The 25,402-nt window shown below is 43.4% G+C and overlaps 1 protein-coding gene across 12 annotated transcripts in view; it reads right to left on the minus strand.

Annotated features, from left to right (window-relative positions):
- Positions 1–25,402, minus strand: part of RNLS (renalase, FAD dependent amine oxidase) — a 367,960-nt gene that overhangs the window by 136,380 nt on the left and 206,178 nt on the right. The window lies entirely within an intron of this gene.

Raw genomic sequence — 25,402 nt, forward strand, 5'->3', positions numbered from 1 at the left:
GCTGATAAACTTTTATTTTTATTTTATTTTATTTTTTAATTTTTTAAAAATGTTTTTATTTATTTTTGAGACGGAGAGAGACAGAGCATGAGCAGGGGAGGGGCAGAGAGAGAGGGAGACACAGAATCCAAAGCAGGCTCCAGGCTCTGAGCTGTCAGCACAGAGCCCGACGCGGGGCTCGAACTCACGGTCTGTGAGATCATGACCTGAGCCGAAGTCGGACGCTTAACCGACTGAGCCACCCAGGCACCCCAGATAAACTTTTAAATCTTAAAGAAACAGAGTGATTTTTCTTGGTAGACAAACATTATCAAAATTATCTCAACATGAAAGAAATTGGTATAAACCAAAATATATAAAAGAAATTGAAAACACAGTCAATAAATTAATTCAAAAAAATGACTTCAGGATCTGGTTGCTTTACTTGTGATTTGTTTCAAATTGTCAAGCTAGTAAATGTTTATTACAGATATACACATCACATTTACACATATAAACAGAGCTGCAAACTAGTTTTCTGTTAATATGAATAGGTCTCTATTTTTTCGTATCAGTAGGTATACGTAAGAAAACATGATAATCTCAATATATATCAAAAGGCATTGGGGCGCCTGGGGTGGCTCAGTCGGTTAAGCATCTGGCTCTTGATTTTGGCTCAGGTCATGATCTCATGGTTCGTGAGTTCAAGCCCTGTGTCAGGCTCTGTGCTGACACCATGGAGCCTGCTTCAGATTCTCTCTCCCTCTCTTTCTCTGCCCGTCCCCCACTCATGCTGACTCTCTCTCTCTCTCAAAAATAAGTAAAAAAAAAAAAAAACTTAAACAAATAAAGGCATTCATTAATATTTAATATCAATCACTTGAGAAAAAGATACAATATGAAAAAAATAGGTTTCTCAAAGTTAGAATATCTTGAGCTGATTGTTTTTTAGCATACTTTACAGTGAAATAATATAGACTGTCACAGTAAAATCACCATAAGCCAAGGATGCTTAGTAATACCAGCACTATATATCATTGCTCTGGTCAGTGCATTAAGATAAAAAGTAGAAATAAAATTCATAACTATTATGAAGAAAGAAAATCAGATGATTGAAAACAATAGTGAAACCAACATAAAATCCATCAAGTTAATTTAAAAGTTTTGCTATTAAATTGATTTCCCTATATACCAGCAATAACTGGTAAGGAAAAAATTAATTCTACAAGAGGTTACTGGAATTTGAAAAAAAACAAACCTAAAAGAAAACATAAAGCAATGAGAATACATTTTTTTTTGAAAAATCAAAGAGTCAAGACTTATTTTGTCATATATTTAAATACATCACGAAGCCACGGCAATTGAACATGCCTGGTCCTGGGGCACCCGGGTGGCTCAGTCAGTGAAGCAACCTACTCTTGATTTCAGCTCAGGTAGTGAGCTCCTGGTTCATGAGTTTGAGCCCCATGTAGGGCTCTGCACTGACAGTATAGAGCCTGCTTGGGATTCTCCCTCTCCCTCTTTCTCCGCCCCTCCCCTGCTCGCTCTTTCTCTCTCTCTCTCTCTCAAAATAAAAAAATAAACTTAAAAAAAAAAAATTCCCAGTCCTGATAGGCAATAAGAGTCAATGAATCAATATACGTATCTCTGGAAACACATCCTGAAACATATTAAGTACTTAGTGGCTAACAAACCTAAAGCCATAGAGGAAGATGCACATTTTATATCGTGCTAGAAAATCAAAGCTATAGAAAATTAACTTAGAATATTCCCCTCCTGCTTCTGACCTAAATTTGTCACCATTTCTGCTTTTCTGCTTTCCTGCTTCCATAACCACATTGAGGAATGCACCCTCTTTGGTCACACAGCAAGCTCAAACTCCCTGGGACACCGTAGAGACCTTTTCCACGGGAGAAACTTCATTTTTTTGGGCAGTTATCTATCCAGGGACAGAAACTGGGCCGTCAAAGGACCGAAGTGTCAGGCCAGCTCTAGGTTCCGTGTCCTACAGAGAAGGAAGGGGTGTCACATCCTGTAGCTGTAGGCCCAGAGCATCAAGAAATGGGTGGTAATATTTCTTTCTTTTTTTTTTTTTTAACGTTTATTTACTTTTGAGACAGAGAGAGACAAAGCACCAACAGGGGAGGGGCAGAGAGAGAGGGAGACACAGAATCCAAAACGGGCTCCAGGCTCTGAGCTGTCAGCACAGAGCCCGACGCGGGGCTCGAACTCACGGACTGCGACATCATGACCTGAGCCAAAGTTGGATGCTTAACTGACTGAGCCACCCAGGCGCCCCATGGGTGGCAACATTTCTTGAATTACTGATTCGGATCACGCGCACGTGGGCACCTAGTGCAGTGTTTGGTGCTGTGGGAAGGAAACTGCACGGAGGCCTTTCAGAAGCTGGCGTCTTAACTGGGCGGGGGGAGGGGGGGGCGGTGACACACAGGCTGGACAACCAGCCAAGTGTTACCTGCTAACGGGTGTGTTGCTGACAGCGGGGGCGGGGGGGGGGGGCATGGAAATGAAGTTCAGCAGACAGACAGGTCCACGTGAAGAAGGGAACTACACAGGAAGTGGAGGGTCGTGCCAGGTGCGGGTGGCCGAGGGGCACCCGCTGGCCTGGCGCCTTCCTCCTAGCAGTAGAAATTGCTGGTAAGTCTCCTTCTCCCCATTCCAGGCAAAACTGGCTCAACTACCCTTGCCCTCTGATCAGAGACGCTCTTATGACAAGTTGGCCTTAGCATATGGCGTCAGGGCCCAGCAGCAAATGTAACGGACGGTAAGCCCAGCACATCCCCAAGTCTGACAGAACAATCCAACTCACCCCGATGATGAAACCAAGAGAAGGGGCACCTGGGGGGGTTCTGTCGGTTCAGCGTCCGACTTGGGCTCAGGTCACGATCTCACGGTTCGTGGGTTCGAGCCCCGCGTCGGGCTCTGTGCTGAGCCCGCTTTGGATTCTGGGTCTCCCTCTCTCTCTGCCCCTCCCCTGCTCACATTCTGTCTCTGTTCCGCCTCTGTCTCAAAAATAAATAGACATTAAAGAAAGAAAACAGACTAGCCACGAGAGGAGGGACGTAGATCGAGGAGAGGAAGGGAGACGGAGACAGATATATATGCCCTTCTGAGGTCTTCCTCTCCCTCACCACCTCGCTGGCAAAGCCCATCCCAACAGGCACAGAGCACCCGCCGTGTGGCCCTCTGTCCCCTTGGTGGCGTGTCTGCCCCTCTGTGCGTCCACCGCCGGCCCAAAAGCACGACCTAGGCCTCACTCTTCAAGGGGACCACCTGCAGATTTCATTTGCTCTTGAATCATCTCAACCCGTTCTCATGTGGAGGTGAGAGCGGCCCAGACTCTTCTGAGACCCCCACTGGCCTCCCAGGCAGCTTCCTCACCTCCTCCCCAGGAGCCTGACTGGCAGGCAACTTCATTACCTCTGACTTCAACGGCAGCAGTGATTTTGTAGGAAGTATCGATATTCGATTGACACAGTTTTATGGTTTTGGCTGCAGAGGAGGGCTGTGCAAGTAGAAACCGCTGAAATAACAGTAGGTCAGGCACAGAGAAAAGATAGTTTTACCCCCAGTCCTCCCTCTACTTATGTCATTTTTATCCTATCACCTTTGAAGAGAAATGTTTGTTTTATTCCCCTCCCCGGAGAGGGGTGTGTATTCATTGATAATGGCAATTGTTTGAAATATCCAATGAAAAGCAGGGAACGGGTCTCAATGAATAGCCTCATTTGGGAGACATGTATTCGGGAACTCAAGTGTAAGGGCGGGTTCTTTGCCCCCATTCCTCACTCTTCTTAGGAAACTCCGAACTCTCCTCTGAGATTTACAGAAATTTCTGGAATGCTATTTCCCCACCTAAGAAACAAGGTAAGTTTTATTTAGTATGAATGAATCAGAGCTCCTGCTCCATTCTGATGGCACAGTAAGTTTCTGAAGGACATCAACTGAACTTCAAAGTATCTTTTAAAAGTTTATCTACTTATTTTGAGAGAGAGAGAGAGCATATGCACAAGTGGGGGAGGGGCAGAGATCGAGGCAAAGAGAGAATGCTAAGCAGGCTCCAAGCTGTCAGCACGGAACCCAAGGCGGGGCTCACGAACCGTGAGATCATGACCTGAGCCGAAATAGTCAGATGCTTTACCAACTGAGCCACCCAGGTGCCCCTCAACAGAACTTTGGATCTTGAGTCAGAAATTCTGTCTCCCACTGCCTGGCTAATATGACTTTAGGGTGGTCATGATGTCCCCATGATTCCTTAGGTCAATGTTGCCTCAGGAGGACTCATGTGACATATTAACAGTTATTAGGCAAAGCAACAACAACGAAATTCTTTGCACAAATAGATTTTTGAATGCCTGTTTTAAACAAAATGAAGTAAGACTTCTTAGAGTCCCTAATATGATCCTGTACAATATGATCCTTTAAAGGAAAAATAGTAGAAAATTATTTTTGGTGGTTTAAAACTAGTTTTACCTAAATTAAAAAAATTGCAAAAAACAAAAATGTCCCTCAAACACCGTGGAAGGGTAAAAAGTGAAAAATAAATAAAAGTATTGCTTCTATCTTAGCCCAGCAGCCCCACTCCCCGGAGTAATGACTGCCGATAGTTTCCCGTGTATCCTTCTAGAATTTTCTATACACATGAGACCGTGTATCTATTCCCCTCTTTAAAATGGAAATACACTCTTACTATACCTATTGTTCCTGAACTTGCTTTTGTTCATTTAACGGATCTTGGATAGCTTTTTATCAGTTCATGTGGAAATACTTAATTTAATAGTATGGAATTACCCACAGTTTATTATTGGTCTTCCTTGGCCAGATACTTCTTTTCTTTTTTTACCAGTTTCTGTAACAAGCAATGAATGTTGTAATGAGCGCATTTATTCGTGTATCTTTGTTGCACTTATGTGAGACTACCTCTAGGATAAATTGCTAGAGATAGGATTGCTGAGTCAAAGAGTGAGCACATTTAGAATGATTTCAAATATAGCTAAAGGGTCCCTGCAAAAGTACACTCTCCCCCAATGGCATATAAGAGGACTTGCTTCTCTATGCTCTAACCGACACTAGGTTTTGCTAATCAACTAGGTTAAAATATATCTCATTTACTTTTAGTTTTCAGTCAGTTACATGTGAATGGGGTATTTTCACATATAAACCCAATTTGTACATTCTTTTCCAGCGACCTGCCTTTGTCTTCCCCTCCTGGTAACCATGGTGCCAACCTCAGGACCATTGCGTAGATGGAGTCCATGCAAAGTGGTAAATTCAGAGGTCGGTGTGCATTTGGAAGAGCTACCTATGGAGGCTGATGCGCTCCATCTCAGAGGGCTAGAGTTACTGAGGTTTCATTGTGCCTTCGTGCGTGCTTTGCACCTCACCGACGGGAGACCTAAGTCTCAGAAGATGAAGCTTCATGGGAAGAAAGTGTGCCCTGGAACCACAGCATTCATCATATTATATTTCAATGGTCTATTTTCTTGTCCGTCTTCCCTCTAGACTGACAGCTCCCTGAACTTATGGATCCTGTCTTGTTTTACATTTCTCATTCCTCCCTCAGGATCTGGCACAGAGTTAACAGTCCATATTTGTTGAAGACCTGGATGAACAGAAGGACGAAAGCTGTAAGAGTTCTGCTGGGGGCATGGACAGGTAGGGTGAGCCTCGCTCTCTGTTGAATGAACAGGATGGGGTCAGCTCTACCGGACAAAGCGACAGCACATTTAGAAGCTGACAGAACTGAATGCTCGCAGCTGAACAATTATAGCTCTGGTTCCATATGTGACCCTAGGAAAGTTTTCCATCACTGAGTTGGAAATACTAGCTTTAAAAACAAACAAACACGCCTGTTAGTTTCTTCTGTTCTTGTGGTCTTTGACTTGTTTATCCTAGGCCTGTGGGTGTGCATTTTCCATGAGTGTCTTTGGGTGCTGGTGTATCTATGGATGTAGGCATTGGCCTTTATTTAAATAAAGGATAGAAGGGAAATTTTAAAACAGATACACACGTATGTTTGTAAACCTTGTTATTCCAAGCTACATATGTTTGGATTTCTTATATTTAGCAAGATACACAGACATCTTCTAAACAATCCCATATAAGATGACCATACTGATAGGCATTTAGTTAAATATAAACAAGCATGTAAAACCCCACACGATGAACTGGAAATAAAACGAGAATCCCCCTACAGTTCATACTTCCAATTTCAGAAGATGTTTCCCCACAGCTCCAGTATAAATAAATGTATACAAATTCAGGAAATAACCTCCCGGTAAACAATGGAAAATTGTTCACAGAAGAGTGCTCTGCCTTCTCTCGCCAGCTGAGAAAGTAAATGATAACATTCGCCAGTAATCCAAGCTACTTGAAAAATAAACAGCATGTTGCCTATTTCCGCAATACCTGTGAGTGCTGGGAACTTGGAGATAGGGTCGGGAGGGTGGGAAGACAGCCTGGGCTGGACCACTACCTATTAGAGAGGCATCCCCAAGCCCCGAGAGTGGAGGAGATGTAAGAAGGCAAATCTGAGGCAAATCTTCAAAGTCGACAAGGCTTTCTAGTAGACCAGGTGATCAGTGGAAAGGGATGACTTATACAGAGGTGAGGGATGACCCCAGGCGGGGTGTGGAGGCTGGATGGGGAGTACTCCTAGTTCGAGGAAGAAAAAATACACATTGCCTATACAAATTCACTTCCTTATTTCTTTTCCTATTGGACCGGCTTTGGGTCTTATAAAGGGGCACAACCCAGTTCACACACGGTGAAGGTCTTCTACCTGTGATTCTATTTAATAGATTCAAGGAGCCCAGAATCTTAAAGAGAAGACACGGTAAAATTCACCTGCAGGTCAGTTATGACAATCACAGGGGTGAATGTCTACGCGGCAGACGTCGCCTGCTCGGCATCCACTGGCTCTTCTGTGGCAACAGCACCCAAATTTTGATGTAAGGGGTTAACCCTCTCCCACTTTCATCCCTGGCAAAGGTAGTCCAGGCTGAACTGCTCAGTTAACCCATCCCACCTGGTCACAGTGATTGGTTCTGCAATGGGTACATACGCCGAGCCAATCAGGCCAGCGAGGTTCAATTCCAGGAATACTGTTGAGCTTCCAGAAAATGGGTTCTTTTTGCAACTTGGCCCTGACATGCTTGGTGTCATCCAGTAGTTCACCATAAATGAATCTAAATCAGCAGAAGGTTGAGTCAAGAAACGGACAGAAGCTAAGTCTTTATGATGTTGGTTGAATCCATCCAGACAGCGTTACTATTTGTACAATTCTGCAGCTTGACTCCTGGATTTTTCAGAAACAGTACCAATAAATTCCCCTTTTTGGCCTGTTCCCTCTGAGTTGGGTTTTATGTCACTTGCAGTCTGAATGATCTTAAACGTGTGAAGCATCTAGTACTCTGGCTGGCATGTGTGGTTTCCTCCCACAAATGCCTGTTTCCTTTCCTTCTGTCCTCTCTTCTCACCTGCCTTTAAGTTTCCTCTATATCTCCAGGATATAAAGGTTAGATTGTAGCAGTGTCTTTAAAAAGCTTGACCAAGTAATTATGAGAAAAATGCTTCATGGGCCTAGTCCATTCTTGCAAGTTTCCTTCCAGCTTTGATTTGCCATGAGTCTATCAAATGGAGGTCCAGTTGGCAGTGCTGGTCGCTCCCCGTTGTCACCATGGTAGAAATTCCTGGTCCTCAGAGACTAAAAACTAAGAATCCACAGGACCCGGGCGATGAACATGTTTCCCTTCCTCCGAGCTTTCTCCATCTTTGAGTATGCCCTAGATTTGAGGACCTTAATCTCCATCCCACTTTTGAGCCTAAACACAATGAGCTAGTTTGTAGTATGGTCAAAACAGGTGCCACACGGTTTGGGGACATCTTGGTCCTTGGTTGCAGCTCTGCTATGACACCGAGAACAGCTCTCGGCAACGCCAGACATACTCGGTTCACACACTGAAATGGATACACAATTCTCAGGTGTCACAGTTCTGTGGGAGAGGATGCGTAACTAACAAGAGTGAAGCGAACAGACCCAGAATTGCGACTATTGCGCTTTGTAGAGATATGTGAAGTTGGATTCAGGTTTATTCTGAAAATAACATTACTTTTGCTTACATGTACTTTGACAGATGTGATCTTGACAGCGAAAGAACAGCAGGCCTCTCGGGATCCCCAAGAACTTGACCTGCCCCCATGAAGGGCGCTTTGAGCGTGAATGTCATTTGTCACACGAGCGATGGTAGGAAAACTAGACTTCTAAGTTCTTGCATGTCTGGGATTCTCGATGGGGGCAGGTGCTGGCGGAGCTTGGACTGGCCTGGTAGGGCTGGGGGAAGAGGTGCGCCCTTGAGGGTCTGGTGAGCACAAATCTGGGAAGTCGGGGAGGGGAGCAGGTGAAACCCCAGATAACACGTTTGGTGTTAGTATCTCATCGTTCAGAAACGAATTTTAAAAGCCACTGTTATTTTCAATATGACAGAAAGTATAGGTTGGAGAAGAATCTAAAAAATGAGAGTCTTGTTTCCAGGTATGGATGAATCTCAATGTATGGGAGGGTGGGTGGTGGAACTAGGGAAGTCTCTGTGGGGAGTCTCCCTTAGGAGTTCCAGGACAGAGATTTTTGCTTTTATCAAAACAGAATGATTTAGAGACAAAGAAAGCTCAGGCTGAAGTCACGGTTTTACTTAATTTCCCTAAGCTTTAGCTTCCTCATCCATAAAGTACGGATAATACGATTTACCTCATAGAGTTGTAGAAAGATGACACACAATAAAACACGTCAGGCCCTTAGCACAGCTTAATAAAGATGGCGGGCGTGAGGCTTCCAGAGGTTGAACAACATTCTGGTTTTCATTTCATTTCTTTTAACTTTCCCAACTCCTGACGCAAGTTGTTTTAAATTACAGCTGTAGAAAACTTCTCTTTGGTTCTTACACAGAAGCAAGTTGTAATGGAGGAAAAACCTGTCCGTATCTTTTTCATTATTTTTTTAAACGTTTATTTATTTTTGAGAGAGAGAGAGAGAGAGAGAGAGAGAGAGAGAGAGAGATTGTGAAGCAGGCTCCAGGCTGCAAGCTGTTCAGCACAGGGCTCAACATGGGGCTCGAACTCACGAACCGTGAGATGGTGACCTGAGCTGAAGTCAGACGCTCAACCGGCCGAGCCACCCAGGGGCCCCAAACATGTCCTTATTTGTAATTTAAGATCTAATCAGCACACACGCAAGCTGATATGTATGTATACACTGACATATCAAGAGGGAAGGGGTGACTTAAGCTGTAAAACACACGCATGGCATCCCCAAACCCAGATACACGTTGTGTAAATCAGAGCTCAAAATTCATATGTATTTCTACATCAGTAGGGTCTTAGATAACATTTCCCCTAGGCTTCCCCCACCACCTTTTCAGGACTTGATTTTTCCAATCACATTTACAACTAAATCGTCAGCTCTGATGATCTTTCGAATAATTCTGGCCTTTACAGAGGAAACAAGTTCTTGAAGCTTCCCATTGTGGCAAACCAAGGAGGCAAGATTTCCAGATTCCACGGCAAAGATGAGCCCTTGCAGATCGACAGACTCCCTGCTAAAGACCCTCAGGAGGTTACGTCTAAGGGAAGTCCGCCACCTGGCCAACAGGGACTCACGTTTGAGTCCCGTGCTCTCCATCATTCCTTAGGTTCCTGCCTTTATTTGCATGTGCAAGAAGAAGGTCTGGTTTTGTGCCAGAGACGGATCTCTCCAGACGAGCGCCTTCGAGGAAGCTATGTAAATCGGGAGACTGATTTCAAATTATAGAAATGTTTCTACCTTCTTTGATGGAGCAGACATGTTTATTATTATCCCTTTAAAACAAGGTACATTTTTATATTCCTGTAAGTGTAACTCAAGGATTGCCAAAGACCCAACAAGAATTACTGGCCAGATGAAAAGACCATGTCTCACGGAGATACAGATACCTCAATTCCACAAACATTACATCGACCTCAAAGTACAGATCCTCAAAAAGTTTGCAAAAATAAAATAAGGGAACAAGAGAATATCGGATTAAACACTATTGAGGGGTGCCTGGGTGGCTCACTTGGTTGAGCATCCGACTTTGGCTCAGGTCGTGATCTCACGGTTCATGGGTTCGAGCCCCGCATCGGGCTCTGTGCTGACAGCTCAGAGCCTGGAGCCTGCTTTGGATTCTGTGTCCCCCTCTCTTTCTGCCTCTCCCCCACTCACGCTTTGTCTCTGTCTCTCTCTCAAAAATAAATACTTAAAAAATTTAGAAAATAAAATAAACACTGTTGAAATTTTACTTATTATCGTGTTCAAATATGTTTTAATATTCCCCGTTCAATGCAAGCACTAAGAGAACTGTCTCATTTACCCGAACCCCTAGAATGATGCCCAGGTGTGGGAGTGCAGTAAATGTTGACTGAACGTATGACTGACGAATCACCTATATAGACATAAATAATTTGGGAGGCAAAAGAGAAACGACATAGATTTCTTTCCTTGGAAAGATCGCTCTCCTACAGTCCATCTTTGGACTATGATCTTTTTTCCTTTTATAACGAAACGTGCCATAGGATTATTTTTAAATGACTGAAGCTTATAAAGTCTATAGAAAAATCACGGTCATAACATGAAATTGTTGCAAAGCGAGCATTTTCCTCTACTAAACATTAAAAGTCTTTGTAGGACAGTATCTGAGGGTGACATGAGAGTAGGGCACTGGTAATTACACACCGAGTGAGATGTTACCATAAACAAGGTAAATTAACATGTAAGAAAAGCTTTTTTAAGCTGGTAGAATATATATAAAAATATTGGTAACGTACCAGGATATGGGGTTTAGCACAGCTGTAGGTAGCCAGTTTTATTTAATATTAGGAAATCTATTTGAACTGCTTGTTATGTTCGCTGGTGCAGGGAGTTCATTGTTACGGTGCTCCCTGAGCTCTCTGACCATTCCTAGCCTGCTTGGCAGCTAAGCTGGAGCCACGTGACTAGTTTTGGTCAGTGGATTACGAGGGGAAGCGAAGCGTGGCACATCTAGTCCAAGTCGGTTAAAAGCCATGGGCCTCCTCCATTTCTTTCTTACCTCCACTCGGACCTTCAGACCTTCCGGGCTCAGGTTCCAGATGGCAGAGCTACAGGATGAAGACGGGCTGCCTGACCTGCGTATGACTTGGTGTAAGTCACAGTGTGTCAGCCACAAGTGCCTCCGTAGCATTAAGATTCAGGGACATGCCTATTAATTACCCTGACTTGTACCTATTGTTGATTTCAAGTGCAGAACTTTTTCAATAAAATGCCCTGGGAAGTCACAGACTTAAAGCAACTCGTATTTCAGACCTGAGCCCAAATTGTTGTCTTTTGTTTTCTTCCATGTTTTGATGAGATCTCATTAATTCATTCTAAATTTAGCAAACACTTAATTAAGAAATGACTGTACGTGAAGCACTGTTCCAGGTGCTGGAGATTCAAAGATGGGCAAAGCAAATCCAGTCTTTCCATTCGTGGATCTCACAACTGAAAGGTAAAGCGGACATTAAGCAAGGGCCTGCACAAATCAATGTATGGTTACTGATAATTAAACCTAGTTAAATCAGGAATTCAGGAATGGTCTCTGCAGACAGTGAGACAGGCAGTCTGCCCAGGAAGAACAGAATGGGTGATGGTCTTGAGTGGGCAACACCACGGCAGGAATGAGAGATGTGTCAGGAGGGCTAAGTAAGCTAAGGAGTGAGCAGCTGGTGAAATCAGCATGTGTTAGATGAGGGGTTGGCCAAAGAAGGTCCTTGGGCCAAATCCGGACGGCCATTTGTGTTGGTAAATAAAGTTTTATTGGAACATAGCCACTTCCAATCCTTTCTATAATGTCTGTAGCTTTTGTTACACCAGGAGATCGGTGCAGTTGTGACAGAGACTGGATGGCTTACAGAGTCCAAAGTATTCACCATCTGGCCTTTACAGAAAATGTGTGTGACCCCCACTCTAGGTCATTCAGGACCTGTAAGTCAAGATAAGGATTTGAGATTTAGCGCTTGGTGCAAAGGGAAAGCAGCAAAGGGCTCTGAATGGGAAAGTGAGTGGTGTGAATAGATGCGTGTTTTTTTTTTTTTTGTTTTTTGTTTTTATTTTTTTTTTCAACGTTTTTTAATTTTATTTTTGGGACAGAGAGAGACAGAGCATGAACGGGGAAGGGGCAGAGAGAGAGGGAGACACAGAATCGGAAACAGGCTCCAGGCTCCGAGCCATCAGCCCAGAGCCTGATGCGGGGCTCGAGCCCACGGACCGCAAGATCGTGACCTGGCTGAAGTCGGACGCTTAACCGACTGCGCCACCCAGGCGCCCCCAGATGCGTGTTTTAAGAAGACCGTTCTGGCTCTGAAGAACGAACCAGAAAGGGACAGCGCAGAGAGGCCCGTTAAAATAAGATGGTGTCTCAGTTGTGACAGTGATGATGCAGAGAAGTGAGTTCGACGTCTGTTTTGGAAGCAAGATCAGTATGATTTATTTGGTCACAGGTTGGATATTGGGGCAAAGGAGAGGAAGAAACCAAGGACGGTTCCTGTTTTTTGGCTAAGGAGCTAGGAGATTGGTGGCTCCATTTTCAGAAACACAGAAGATTACAGAAGGGAACAAATTCTGAATTTTGAAGACAGGCAATCAAGAGCCAGTGCTGCATATGTTAAGTTTGATGTTAACATATATAGTTTTAAAAAAGGGAGTAAGGCAACTCTGGCGAGCATATTCTGAATTCTACTTGCTGTCCAGGGCTGGAATAATCTTTCCTCTATGTTCCTTGCATTAATTCCTTAAAAAAATTCCATAAATTCCAGGGGCACCTGGGTGGCTCAGTCGGTTAAACATCTGACTCTGGATTTCAGCTTAGGTCACGATCTCATGGTTCGGTAAGATCGAGCCCCACATCGGGGCCTGCTTGGGATTCTCTCTCTCTCCCTCTTTCTGTCCCTCCCATACTCACTCTCTCTCTTCTCTTTCAAAATAAATAAGTAAACTGTAAAAAAAGTTCCATACATTCCATCGATTCTGCCCTTTTAAAGAAAGGGGCCATGATTAGGGGAAGAGCATCTATTTTAGGATCTGCTTGGGAGAAGTTTTTTCTTTGGCTAAGACCTCCCAAGTTCTGTGAAAACATCTATTTATCCTGAGGCACAAGGAGATTTTCAGCCCGTTGCAGCTTTTATTGGCACCTGCCAAAGGGAAAAATGGAAGGATTTCAATAGTCCTTTAATTGGGCCCTACCCAGGTCCCCAGAGCAGAGGATTTGTCCTAACTGGCACTCGGGCTCGAGTTCTTGGAGTTCTTCTGCGGTGTGAAAGCCCTGTTCTTCTCTGATGACAACCCCTGCGAGCTGTGCCTTCCCAGAACTCAGCGGCCATCAGCAGCCATCCCCCACGATACGTTGTTATTTTGGCCTCCCCCTCATCGCGCCGTATATGAAACGTTGTGTGTTAAGTGGTATTATGATTGGACCCTTTTCCCAAATTGGGCAAGGTTTTCCCCTTGAACCAGCAGACTGGTTTGCCTCTAAGAATATCGCTTGATCGCCGTAGTTGTGAAACTGGGCTCAGCTGTAGGTTTGTAACTGATCCAAAGGATTCCGTGAGTGGATGAACTACATCTCTGGGCTGGACGATTTGACCTAAAGCTTTGCTCTAGTTCAAGTAGTGCATTAAAGGGAAGCTTTAGTGTTCACCTTATAAAATGTTGACTTACAACAACCAACACTAAGCAGATGGTGAAGATTTTATTTATGATTGTGTCCAAATATTTCTGGTCCTTTTCATAGAGGAAATTTACTGGTTTATTGAGGACAATCTTACCTCCTTTACTAATAAGACCAGGGGAATTATTCTCCTTGTTATATTTTTACAGAAAAATAAAAGATTGAATCTAGGTTTTGGCAAAAGTTCCTAAATCAAAGGGACTATAATCTTTATGATATTATTAGCTACTACTGAGAAACCATTATTATGAAGAGAGATGGTGGAAAATGGAACAAACAGACATTTTATTTTTAATAAAAAAGAATGAGTTAGGTTCGGTTGAGCTCAAGGTTCCAAAAATGCCCTTCCTGACTCTATTAAATAATGTAAGGATATATAACATTAACAACAAAGATTTCACCAGGTATATGGATAATAGACATCTATTTCAATGAGGAAAACTGTATTTTAAATTCAAGGATGCTTCATTCTTACAAACATGAATTTGGAATATTTTATACTGAAGAATTCCCCTAGTCCCACAGATCGGTTATAAATATTAATAGAATTTCAATATATTCTTTTCAGATTCCCATGTTTAATATTCATTCATATTATGCAGGGAACCCAGTGACCTGTAAGGTATACACGGATACTTCTCATTATCTAAACGAGCACATATATGAAGTCTGTAGGGGCAATGGTCATTAAAACTAGTAGGGCCCTTTAGAGGGCATATCAAAGCCTCTTCAGCTCACTTAAAAACAAGAAAGTCACTCGTAATAAACTAAAGGGCTCTTTAGGCGAAATTGACACAATAATGTCATATCTGAGCAAAATGACGGACTGGTGATTCTGGACAGAGCTAAAAATGCTAACTGACATAAAGTGCTTATAAAACACAATGCAGCGATTTCCTGTGGGGAGACCCTGCGGTCCGCCTTCGAAACCTGCTCTCACGTTTGTCTCGGCCCTTTGATTTGCTGACGACCTAACTCCAGTGTCTTACTTTTCTCAGAGATGCTGTCGTGTAAATTTTTTTTGGACTCATGTGCATGCAAAATGTCACCCGAGATTCCACAAAAAGAAAGAAGAACCACATCTAATTTAATGCTGTCCCTCAATACCTTATTCAGGTAAAGAGGTATCGTTTACCCCCCAAATAATATGTGTTATTATTTTTGATGAAAGATAATATACTTGTTTTTAATGTCCACTTAGTTTTGAGAGGGAGGCAGAGTACAAGCAGAGAGAGGGAGACACAGAATCCGAAGCAGGGTCCAGGCTCTGAGCTGTCAGCACAGAGCCCGACGAGGAATTCGAACTCAGGAACGACGAGATCAGGACCTGAGCTGAAGTTGGACACTTAACCAACTTAGCCACCCAGGCGCCCCAAAAGACAATATAATTTAATTAAATTTGTACCCCTGGCAATTTCCTTTTCTCTTCTCTTTCTCAAAATCAAAGAAGTTTGTATAATAGACTGGGACTGTAAAACAACTTCTATGTGACAACAACTATAAAGACAGCATTTTCTGTCCTAGTACTAGGTGGCACTAGGAGTTTTGGAAATACTGTCGCACTCAACCCCTACAACATTCCTGGGAGACATTATTAGCCTTATACTCACAGTCCAGGTTACTGAAGCTTAGAGAGAGTACGAAACTCACTCATGGTTACAGAGCTTTGAGGTTGAGTCCCATGAAAAGGCTGGTATTCAACCATTTTCTTTTTTTTTCTTTACTTTATTTATTCATTTTGAGAACGAGAGAGAGGCAAAGAGAGAGAGGAAATCCCAAGCAGGCCCCGCGAGAACGAGAGAGAGGGAAAGAGAGAGAGGAAATCCCAAGCAGGCCCCGCCACCCCAGTGCAGAGCCCAGCGCAGGGCTCGATCCCACCAGCCGTGAGATCATGACCTGAGCTGAAATCAAGAGCTGGATGCTTGACTGACTGAGCCACCCAGGCGCCCCTGGTATTCAAACGTTTTTAATCCACCAAGACTAAAGCAATATAAACGGCTCAACCTAATTTGGAGTGTTGAGTTCTAATTCCACGCTAGGTCTACGTGATTGCAAAGCCCACTGCATCATGCTGGATAATCCCGGTCATTTCTGACCCTCTGTGGTAATAAAAGCCAGGTCATGAATTCAACAGTGAAGAACTCATCACTCCTGAAGCTTGGGTTAATGTGAACTCATCGTTTATGGCAAGGTTTTTTATGCAAGATACCATTTCATTTCAATGCCATTGGGATATACAAAAGGGATATCTGCCAGACTGTGGCAGACTAATGACACATTTGCAGAGCTTATCACATATATTGTAAGTTAAATATTTCAGCTGGAGCACAGTTGCTCTTTATCCAAGTATTAAAAAGAATGATCTTTCCCAAAGAGAACAGCGAGAGCCTCTGAAGCATGACCTTGGAAATCAAGGTCTGTGTTATAAGGCATCATTCGAAATAGATGTCTGTTCCCTAGAGACCACGGTAAAATTGTTACTGAGGGTACTTGAACCTCTTTGGGGAGAGGGCTCCATGAAATGTCCAGGTCTTACCGGCAATACCTGTGAGATGGTCTAGCCAACTAGTCCCAATGTTTAAGGCATGGCACAGAGCCTCCCGAAGAGGCTTCTCATCATCCTCATTGCCAAGAACTCACATATGCTTTTCAAAGGCTTCCACGTTCAGCAATTACAAAGAAAGATAATTTATTTTCCATGATTTAAAGGGCACCGGTAACAGATCCCTAGATTGTTCTAGGGATGAACAATTGGCTGACTAGCCATTACTTTTCCTTGCCTGCTAAGTGGGTGACCAGTGCTGATGTACTAATTCCCAGTGCCAGTGACGTATTAATTCTCAGGACCAGGGAAGGGTAGCTCAAAGGTGCATTGAGGATGACGAGCTCAGCAAATTATTGAGCGCTAAATACGCACTCTTGTTATGCTGTGATGCAGAGTCTATCTCTTATTTTCAGTCTCGATTCAGATAAGGGGGATCAGCTGATGAAGAGAATGCATAATGGACCATGTCATGTATCTTGCTACAGGAGAGAACTTCTTTTTTTTTTTTTTAAAGTTTTTTTTTAAACCTTTATTTATTTTTGAGAGAGAGAGACAGAGACCAAGCAGGGGAGGGGCAGAGAGAGAGGGAGACACAGAATCCGAAGCAGGCTCCAGACTCTGAGCTGTCAGCACAAAGCCCGACACGGGCCTCGAACCCACGGACCGCGAGATCATGACCTGAGCTGAAGTCAGACGCTTAACTGACTGAGCCACCAAGGGGTCCCCAGAAAAGAACTTCTAATTCTGGAGAAAGCAGCAGGCTCTGCAAATGGGGCCCATCAATTCTTCAGCCCATGCGATGTTTAGACTGACCTTAGGAGGAATTCTTGACAGGGAGGAAAATGGTGAAATCTTTTCTGAGGGAACTCTGGGCAAAGGAAAAGTCCCACCCCTGCGATCGATGTCATCATAGTCCCAGATAAAAATGGACCAGAATTGAGATTCGTCAAGCTCTCGTCCACCTCAGCAGTCTACACTATCTCCCAGGACCTGAGGCTCACAAGCTGTCTAAGCACATGCAGCTTTACAAGACTGTTCTCAACTTTCAGAGGTTGAGAGATGCCTCCAGAATGATGAAAAACAGGCACTTGTCTGGGAAGCAGAGCACAGCACATCATTTTGAGCCCTGGCTTCTAACCCAACGTGTTGACAGCTTCCCCTCAAACCACAGTATGGACTTAACTTCAAGATCCTTCAGAACAGTTCAGTCCCATGGAGACAGTTTTTTCTTAATTCCAAGTTTTCCCAATGGGCTGAGATGGTCATAGGTATTATGGAAGCAGCAAGTTGGGTTGGCTTGACGTCCAAAGGATGAGAAGTCCTGTCTTGATTCAAAATAAGGTTCTCAAACGGATGTGGGCTCGCCATACTGCAAGCTTCTGCTTAGAAATGAACCTGAAGAAGCCTCAAAGTTCCTACCTCATTTCGTCCTAGATATTCCAAAAAGTGCCTGGACTGTGTTGACTTACTCAACAGGACCCCCAATAAAAAGCCAGCGTGGGTTTAAAGCAGTTGCTGAATCCAGAGCTATGTTGGGTCGTAAGGGGCTATGGGAGAGGTCACAGATCAAATCATCCAGCAAAAAAGTTACAAGTCCACACGGTCAGTCATCCCTGAGGTCAAGCCAGAGCCTTTCACCACCTTGTTTTCTTTTTCCTCTTCCCCTTCTCTGCCCCCTGCCTTCCCCATTGTCTCGGGATGTCTGAGATTTTCTCCTCAATTAAGCAAAGAAATTCAGCTCTCCGTTTCCACTCCCAATTGGCATCTCATCTCTTTTGGGTGCTCAGCAGACAAAAGAACCATCCCTTAAGAGGACTGTGATCACAAATAGCCAAAATTAGATGTTATTACGTTTAACGCAGCAGGGTTTTTTTTTCATCAGATAAAAAAAGTTATACGACCTTTGTTAGGCAGAGAGGTCAGAAAGGCTGTGGCAACTCCCACCTGTGCCCTTCTGCCGATCTTTCCCCCCTTGCTGTTCGCTGGCCTTCCTCACCTCCTCACCAAGCCAACATAGGGTATTTTTTCCCCTCTTCTAAACCAGCAGCAGTAATGGCAGCCTTCCTCCCTTTTTCTTCTGTTCTCGTCTATGACCTGTAAATTTCAGATCCATACACCCATTCACCATAAACCATCACCCGATTCTCCCTCCTGCCTTTCGCCCCACTAACGGTGGATAAAGCCACACGCAGTCACCAGCATATCTGGCTCCTACATTCAAAACCAATTCTGGGCCAACATAAAGGTCTTTGGTAAATCTCCGCCTGACAGCCACGACTTCAGACCGACAGCCCAAGCGAAAATACCATTCTCAGAGAGCAGGGCAGGCAGAGCACAAAGGTGGAAGATTGACACAAAGAGAGATTTAGAATATTTAATGTTTTAAGATTCCCTTCTTAGTGTGGCTGCTACGTAAGTTTGTAATTCGTCGTTGTTTGTAGTTATAGAAATGCCGGGAAGCTATAGCCTCCAGACTTTCCTTCCCCTTTCGCTCACTGCCTCTCGGACATTTCATGACTTATTTGTATCTATTGAACTTTTTAGTAGCCCTGGGAGAAAGTTAAATAATGGGCCAGGCTAAAGTTTCTGATTTATTCATGGATTTCAATGTTTCATAGCCCCCATCTTTCATTTCTTCACCTAAAGAAAGAAGATTATGGGCTTCATGTCGACAAAAGGTCTTAGGTGCTCTTTTAGAAGCTCATATTATTGGGGTGCCTGGGTGGCACCCATGATTTTGATTTTTCAAACCCACCGTTTTGATCACAGATGTGAGTTAACGTTCTCTATATTGTATGTATCAGTGCGTCCATTTATATTATGAGGATGCTTCCTTGACTCTAAGTCACTCGCCCAACAGACTTGGGATCTCTTTCCTTCAAAATTCCTCATGTGAGTAGACTTCATGGAACTTCATTTCGTGAGGGTGGGGACTAAGAATCCTTAGTTCTTAGCACAGTGTCCGGCACAGAGGCATTCGTGGCATATTTATAAATAAGTGCTCAGCGGGGTGCCTGGGTGGCTCAGTTGATTAAGCGTCTGACTTCAGCTCAGGTCATGATCTCACAGTTCGTGAGTTCGAGCCCGGCGTCAGGCTCTGTGCTGACAGCTCAGAGCCTGGGGCCTGCTTCGGATTCTGTGTCTCCCTCTCTTTCTCTGCCCCTCCCTTGCTTGCACTGTGTCTCTCTCAAAAATAAATATTAAGAAAAAATTAAAAAAAACTGCTCAGCAAATTGAGAATGGAAACATATAAATCAGATATTTCTGAGTTCGGTTTCTCTGAAAGAAACCTCCATAAAATATATTTTCCCGGTAATACACTCCACAGGATGTTTTTAAAGTTTGTTTCTGATGTTATATATTTAGCTGCTTTTCCACTTTCCCTCCATGTCTGGCACTGATTTTCATAGGAGTTCATTTGTTTGGCAAGTGGGAGAACGGGCTATCTGGGATGCAAATCTTTCCCACCGTGGACAGCCTGATGGGGAAACCAGGGGCTCAGAGGGATCTGTTGTTTGTTTTCACTTTGCAGGCAAATGTCCTCCTTCCAATTGGGCTCAGTTACGTTATCCCCCAAAGAAAATTCTTTTTGATTTTAGAATCGGCAAATATTACGTGAAATGAGATCAGTCAATTTCATAATTTGAAACCCAAGGATTTAAGTGACAACAAACACTTATTTATTTTTACGTCTATGTACATACACAGGTATACACACACATATATGTTTTTCCTCCTGAGACATCACCCCAAGATTTTAATATTACCGTCATGTGACATTCTGTGACATCACTGTAATGATGAGGTGGATATTTGTAATTAGTGTTTGCTGTTTGGTAATTGTCTTTATCTGGACAGCAGCCGTTACATAATGGAGTCACAAATGACTACATCTATTACACAAGACATCGTATCATGCATTTTGTGACTGGTTATTGCCAGTTATTTTAAGATGGTCACTGCTATTTTACCAGAGAGCCCTGCTTCTGGAGTTGGTATTTTAAAACAAAACTTAACAGAAGCCCGTGAGGGAGGGGGAGAAAAAAAAAAAAAAAAAGTTAGAGACGGAGACAGCCAAACCCTAAGAGACTCTTAAAAACTGAGAATAGGGGCGCTTGGGTGGCTCAGTCGATTAAGTGTCCGACTTTGGCTCAGGTCATGATCTCGCGGTTTGTGAGTTCGAGCAGCATCAGGCTCTGTGCTGACAGCTCAAGAGCCTGGAGCCTGCCTCAGATTCTGTGTTTCCCTCTCTCTCTGCCCCTCCCCCTGCTTGTACTCTGTCTGCCTGTCTGTCTCTCTCAAAAGTAAATAAACATTAAAAAAATTTTAAAAAAAAACAGCTGAGAATAAACTGAGGGTTGATGGGGAGTGGGAGGGAGGGGAGGGTGGGTGATGGTCACTGAGGAGGGAGGGCACCTTTTGGGAGGAGCACTGGGTGTTGTATGGAAACCAATTTGACAATAAATTTCATCTTAAAAAAAATAAATATATTCAAATATTCAAATATTCAAATAAATAAATAAATAAATAAATAAAACAAAAACCCGAACAGGAAACCTGACCGTTTTTCATGATTACAGTTCTTTTTTTTTTCCTTTCCCTTTCTCGCTAGAGCCCCGTTTCCTTCTTCTCCCTCCTGCTCTTTTGTCTTATAAAGCGCTACCTATGTGGATTGCATTGTCTGCAGGTTTAGGGAGAAATAATTCCACGTTTATTTGCGTCCTAAAGCAGGCCGCTTTGTGTTGTCAACGGCGCAGCTCTCTGCTTAACAGAAATAATCATAAACTCCCCCTTTTTTTAACGTTTACTTACTTTTGAGAGAAAGAGACAGAGCATGAGCAGGGGAGGGGCAGAGAGAGGCGGAGACACAGAATCCGAAGCAGGCTCCAGGCTCCGAGCTGTCAGCACGGAGCCCGACGTGGGGTTGGAACCCATGAAACCGTGAGATCATGACCTGAGTCGAAGTCAGACACTCAACCGACTGAGCCACCCAGGCGACCCAGTCACAAACTCCCTTAAGCAAACCCAAGATGACTAGACTTAAGGCCCCAGGCTCATCCCAATTATTTATGGGATTTTATATTATGCTCCTGTCTTTTAGAAAGAGTTGATGTATTAAACAGCTCTACGGAATAACATTTCTGCACCTTTTGTAAAACAGCTATTAAAGGCAATACACATTATCTTAGTGTTTGTTACTCAAGGATCCCTAATAATAAAGTTCTTGCGGGTATAAATTCCAGGGGATGAAAAAGTTTGTTCATTTGTTTGTTTTCTTTTGGGATGAACTGAATTGAAACCTTTGAGGAGTCATTGAAGCTATGTAATTACGGTCATTGGCCACCACATTTCTAGAGTTGCAGATTGTATTCATCTCCCCAGGTTGCTTCCCATTGGCTCTTTTACTAGCATTAACACTCCTCCAGATGGTGAACAGGGAAGGATGCTAAAACTGTGGCCAATCATTTTCAGGGTAACGTCTACACTTTATTTATTCAGGCCATGCTGCCTCCTATCTGCCCTGGTAGCAGAGAGTTGCATTTACCAAAGATAGGCTTTTATATTGACACCCTTTGCTTTGGAAAATATAATATTCAGATTCTAGACTGGCATCGTTAGTTGGAACAGCAGGTACCATAGATACTGACTTATTTGTTAAGTGCTACATGAAGCTCTTTATGTGTTTAAACCATTTCATCCTCAACTTTTTGGGGTGGGTATTTGTTTCCCTCACATCTTATTGGTTAGTAAACAGAGAGGCTAAGTAATTTATCCAACATCACACAGCTAGTAAGAGGTAGAGAACTGACTTGAATCCAGGAACTTACTCTGGCCAGTCTAACTCCAAATATAAGATCTTGAGAGGGACCTCTGAGATCTTCTTGGGAGGTGTGAAATAACAGGAAAAAAATCTATATATCTATATATCTATATCTATATCTATCTATATATAATCTATATCTATATCTATCTATATCTATATCTATCTATATATAATCTATATCTATATCTATATTTAGATCTATATCTATCTACATTTATATCTGTATCTATCTATATCTCCCTTTGGCTCTCGGCACAGATCTCCTAAAAATCTTTGTAATTTCCCAAGTGATAAAAGCACTAAAAACATCTTTTGTTCTAATATTTGATCCTTGGGGCACCTGGGTAGCTCAGTCGGTTAGGTGTCCAACTTCGGCTCAGGTCATGATCTCAGGTTCTGTGAGTTCGAGCCGCGGGTCGGGCTCTGTGTTGACAGCTCGGAGCTTAGAGCCTGCCTTGGATTCTGTGTCTCCCTCTCTCTCTGCCCCTCCCCTGCTCACACTCTGTCTCTCTCACTCTGAGAAAAATAAATAAACATAAAAAAAAATCTAATATTTGATCCTTGATCCTGGTTCCTAACACAGAGCTCCTAAGTCCTGTGGAATCTCTTGAATGACAGGAGTATCTTTTGAGGCAACTTTTGGTGGGTTCCAGGGTGGTTTCAGGCTTCTTCCATCTTCAAAAAAAAATCAGTATTTTCCTTTCGATGGCTCCCACGCCAGCCTTTGCTGCCCCCTTATTGGCCTACAATTCCTGTCCAGGTCTGAAGCCAGGGTTTCTCAGGGGTGTCCAGGGGAACAATTTCTGTGGGACATTAGTAGGTGTGGTGCTCAAATAAAATATCCCATGGTCAAATACATTTGGGAAGTTATAGATGAAATGAAGCGAGAAGGAGGCTTTTCTATAGGAATGTCTTTTAATTGGATAATATGACCTGAGACTTTAAACTAGAAGCCAAGTCGGTAGCATTTTGCAAACTTATGTGATGGCAGAACGCTGTTCCAAAGAGCGTATCAAGGAACTGGTGTTCCATTGAGCACATCTGGGGAAACACAAACCCAAGTATAATGGATCCTACCCGTAACAATAGGGGTCTATAGTTCAAGTTAGGTCTCATGTATCTTGGTATTTAGACCCTCTGCCTCAGGCGATTTGGTTCCGGGGGTGGCTTTCTGCAGGTGCGGACCATTCCTAACCTCTGACGTTGACAACTCCTTGTCCTTTGTCTGTTCTGGGCCACTAGTCCTTCCTCCTCTGGATCTCTTCAAGACTTAACAACAGACTGTATTTTGTGGACTCAACCCTGTTACCTTTTATCTTGTTGCTGCCTTACCCTGACGGAACAAAAATGCCCCCCTTCATTCGTTGAGTGTGCCCATTTACGGCACTAGTTTTAGATTCAATCCAACACTCCAAGTAAAGCGTGGGTGTGGGACAGTGTCGGTAACATAAAGAGACAGCTCTTGCTGGGCTACTTAAAAATCAATAAAATACAGTGGAGTCACTATATGGACATTTATATCGTGTGAATTCAACTAGACACACTTAGCACCCTGGCCCCAGATAGGGAGAAAAAAAAGTTTAAGTGCAAGGTAGTTAGATTTTATGTTAGGGGATGCCATTACTGCAGGCCTCTCATAATTTACAACTTGCATAATCCAAGATTAATTTTCCATAAAACTGGCGAAGGAAGGCAGGCGTTTCTTTGCTGTCTGAAGAGGCAACCTCAGAAGCGGTAGCAAAAACATGGCTTCCAATCCACCCAGCCTTCCCGCTTTGAAATTGTGTGGTTGCGAACACACACACACGCACGCAAATTTCTTTTCATTTCGATTGTTTCGGATGCTGCCAATCACGTGAAAATGTATTAATATTTTACGTTGCACTCTTCCACATTTGCACAACTCTTTTTTTTTTTAATTTTTTTTTCAACGTTTTTTTAATTTATTTTTGGGACAGAGAGAGACAGAGCATGAACGGGGGAGGGGCAGAGAGAGAGGGAGACACAGAATCGGAAACAGGCTCCAGGCTCTGAGCCATCAGCCCAGAGCCCGACGCGGGACTCGAACTCACGGACCGCGAGATCGTGACCTGGCTGAAGTTGGACGCTTAACCGACTGCGCCACCCAGGCGCCCCGACACAACTCTTTAATAAAGTGCTACCGCCATGCACTGTGTGTGTTTTCCCCCACGACCCCACTCTCATTTGTACAGCGATTTAATCTGTTAGGAGATCTGACTGCTGTTTTTCCCTTTCCCGTGTGCCTTTCACAGTAGAAAATATCACTCCGTCCTCTATCGGCAAGCCAACTATTTCATCTGGCCTCACCCAAAGAAACAAATCTACTAAACGCTGGAAAAATGGCTACACTCGATTTACTGAAAGTTATGTCACTCTCCGAAATGTCACGGCGTTTAAAGGGATTTTCAGAGAATTTTGAATATCCGTGATTCTTCTCTTCATGTGTTACCTCCCATATAAGATGTGACTCTACTTGGAAAGAATTGGGCTTACATATTGCCAACCTAGCGTCCACTACTCCCTTCTTTTTATTTATTTATTTCTCTTAGCTCCAAAGGCTGGGAAGTCCAAGATCAAGGCGCCAGCTGATTTGGTTCCTGGTAAAGCCTCTCCTCCTGATCGCAGACAGCCCCCCTTCTCGCCACCTCACTATCCTCACCTGACCTTCCCCTGGTATGTGCACAAGGAAAGAGATCTCTCTCTTGCTCACTTAATAAGGCCACCGATCATACTGGATGAGGACCCCACCCTTATGACCTCATTTAACCTTAATGGCATCCTAAAAGCCATCTCCAAACATAATCACACTGAGGATTTGGGCTTCAACACAAGAATTTTGGAGAGGAATTCAGTCCACAGTGGATAATATAACAAATGACCTTACGTTATTTAAACGAGTTTAAATGGATTTTTCTGTTATATATGACCGCATGCACCCTGTCAGATAGCATATCTTATGAAGCAATACACAAAGGATAATGTCTAATTCGTGGCATACAACACGAGAAGATCAAGGGCCGTTCTCCTCTTCTTAGAACAAAGCAGTTGTAGAGTTAAAAATAGTTAGTCCATTGCTGTTACAGGGCATTTCATGAACTGCTGATTGTACATATATGTGGTATCATGTTAACATAAACAGTCTGGCCCTGAGGGAGTCTTAAGTTATAAAAGAAACATTTTTCTAAGATCATGTGCTCTGATATAAAAACCATACTCCAGCCCAGTTCTGTCATTATAAAGTTCTGGCAAGCCGGGAAA

The sequence above is a fragment of the Felis catus genome, chromosome D2 (genome assembly GCF_018350175.1).
Source record: "Felis catus isolate Fca126 chromosome D2, F.catus_Fca126_mat1.0, whole genome shotgun sequence".
Classification (NCBI taxonomy): Eukaryota; Metazoa; Chordata; class Mammalia; order Carnivora; family Felidae; genus Felis; species Felis catus.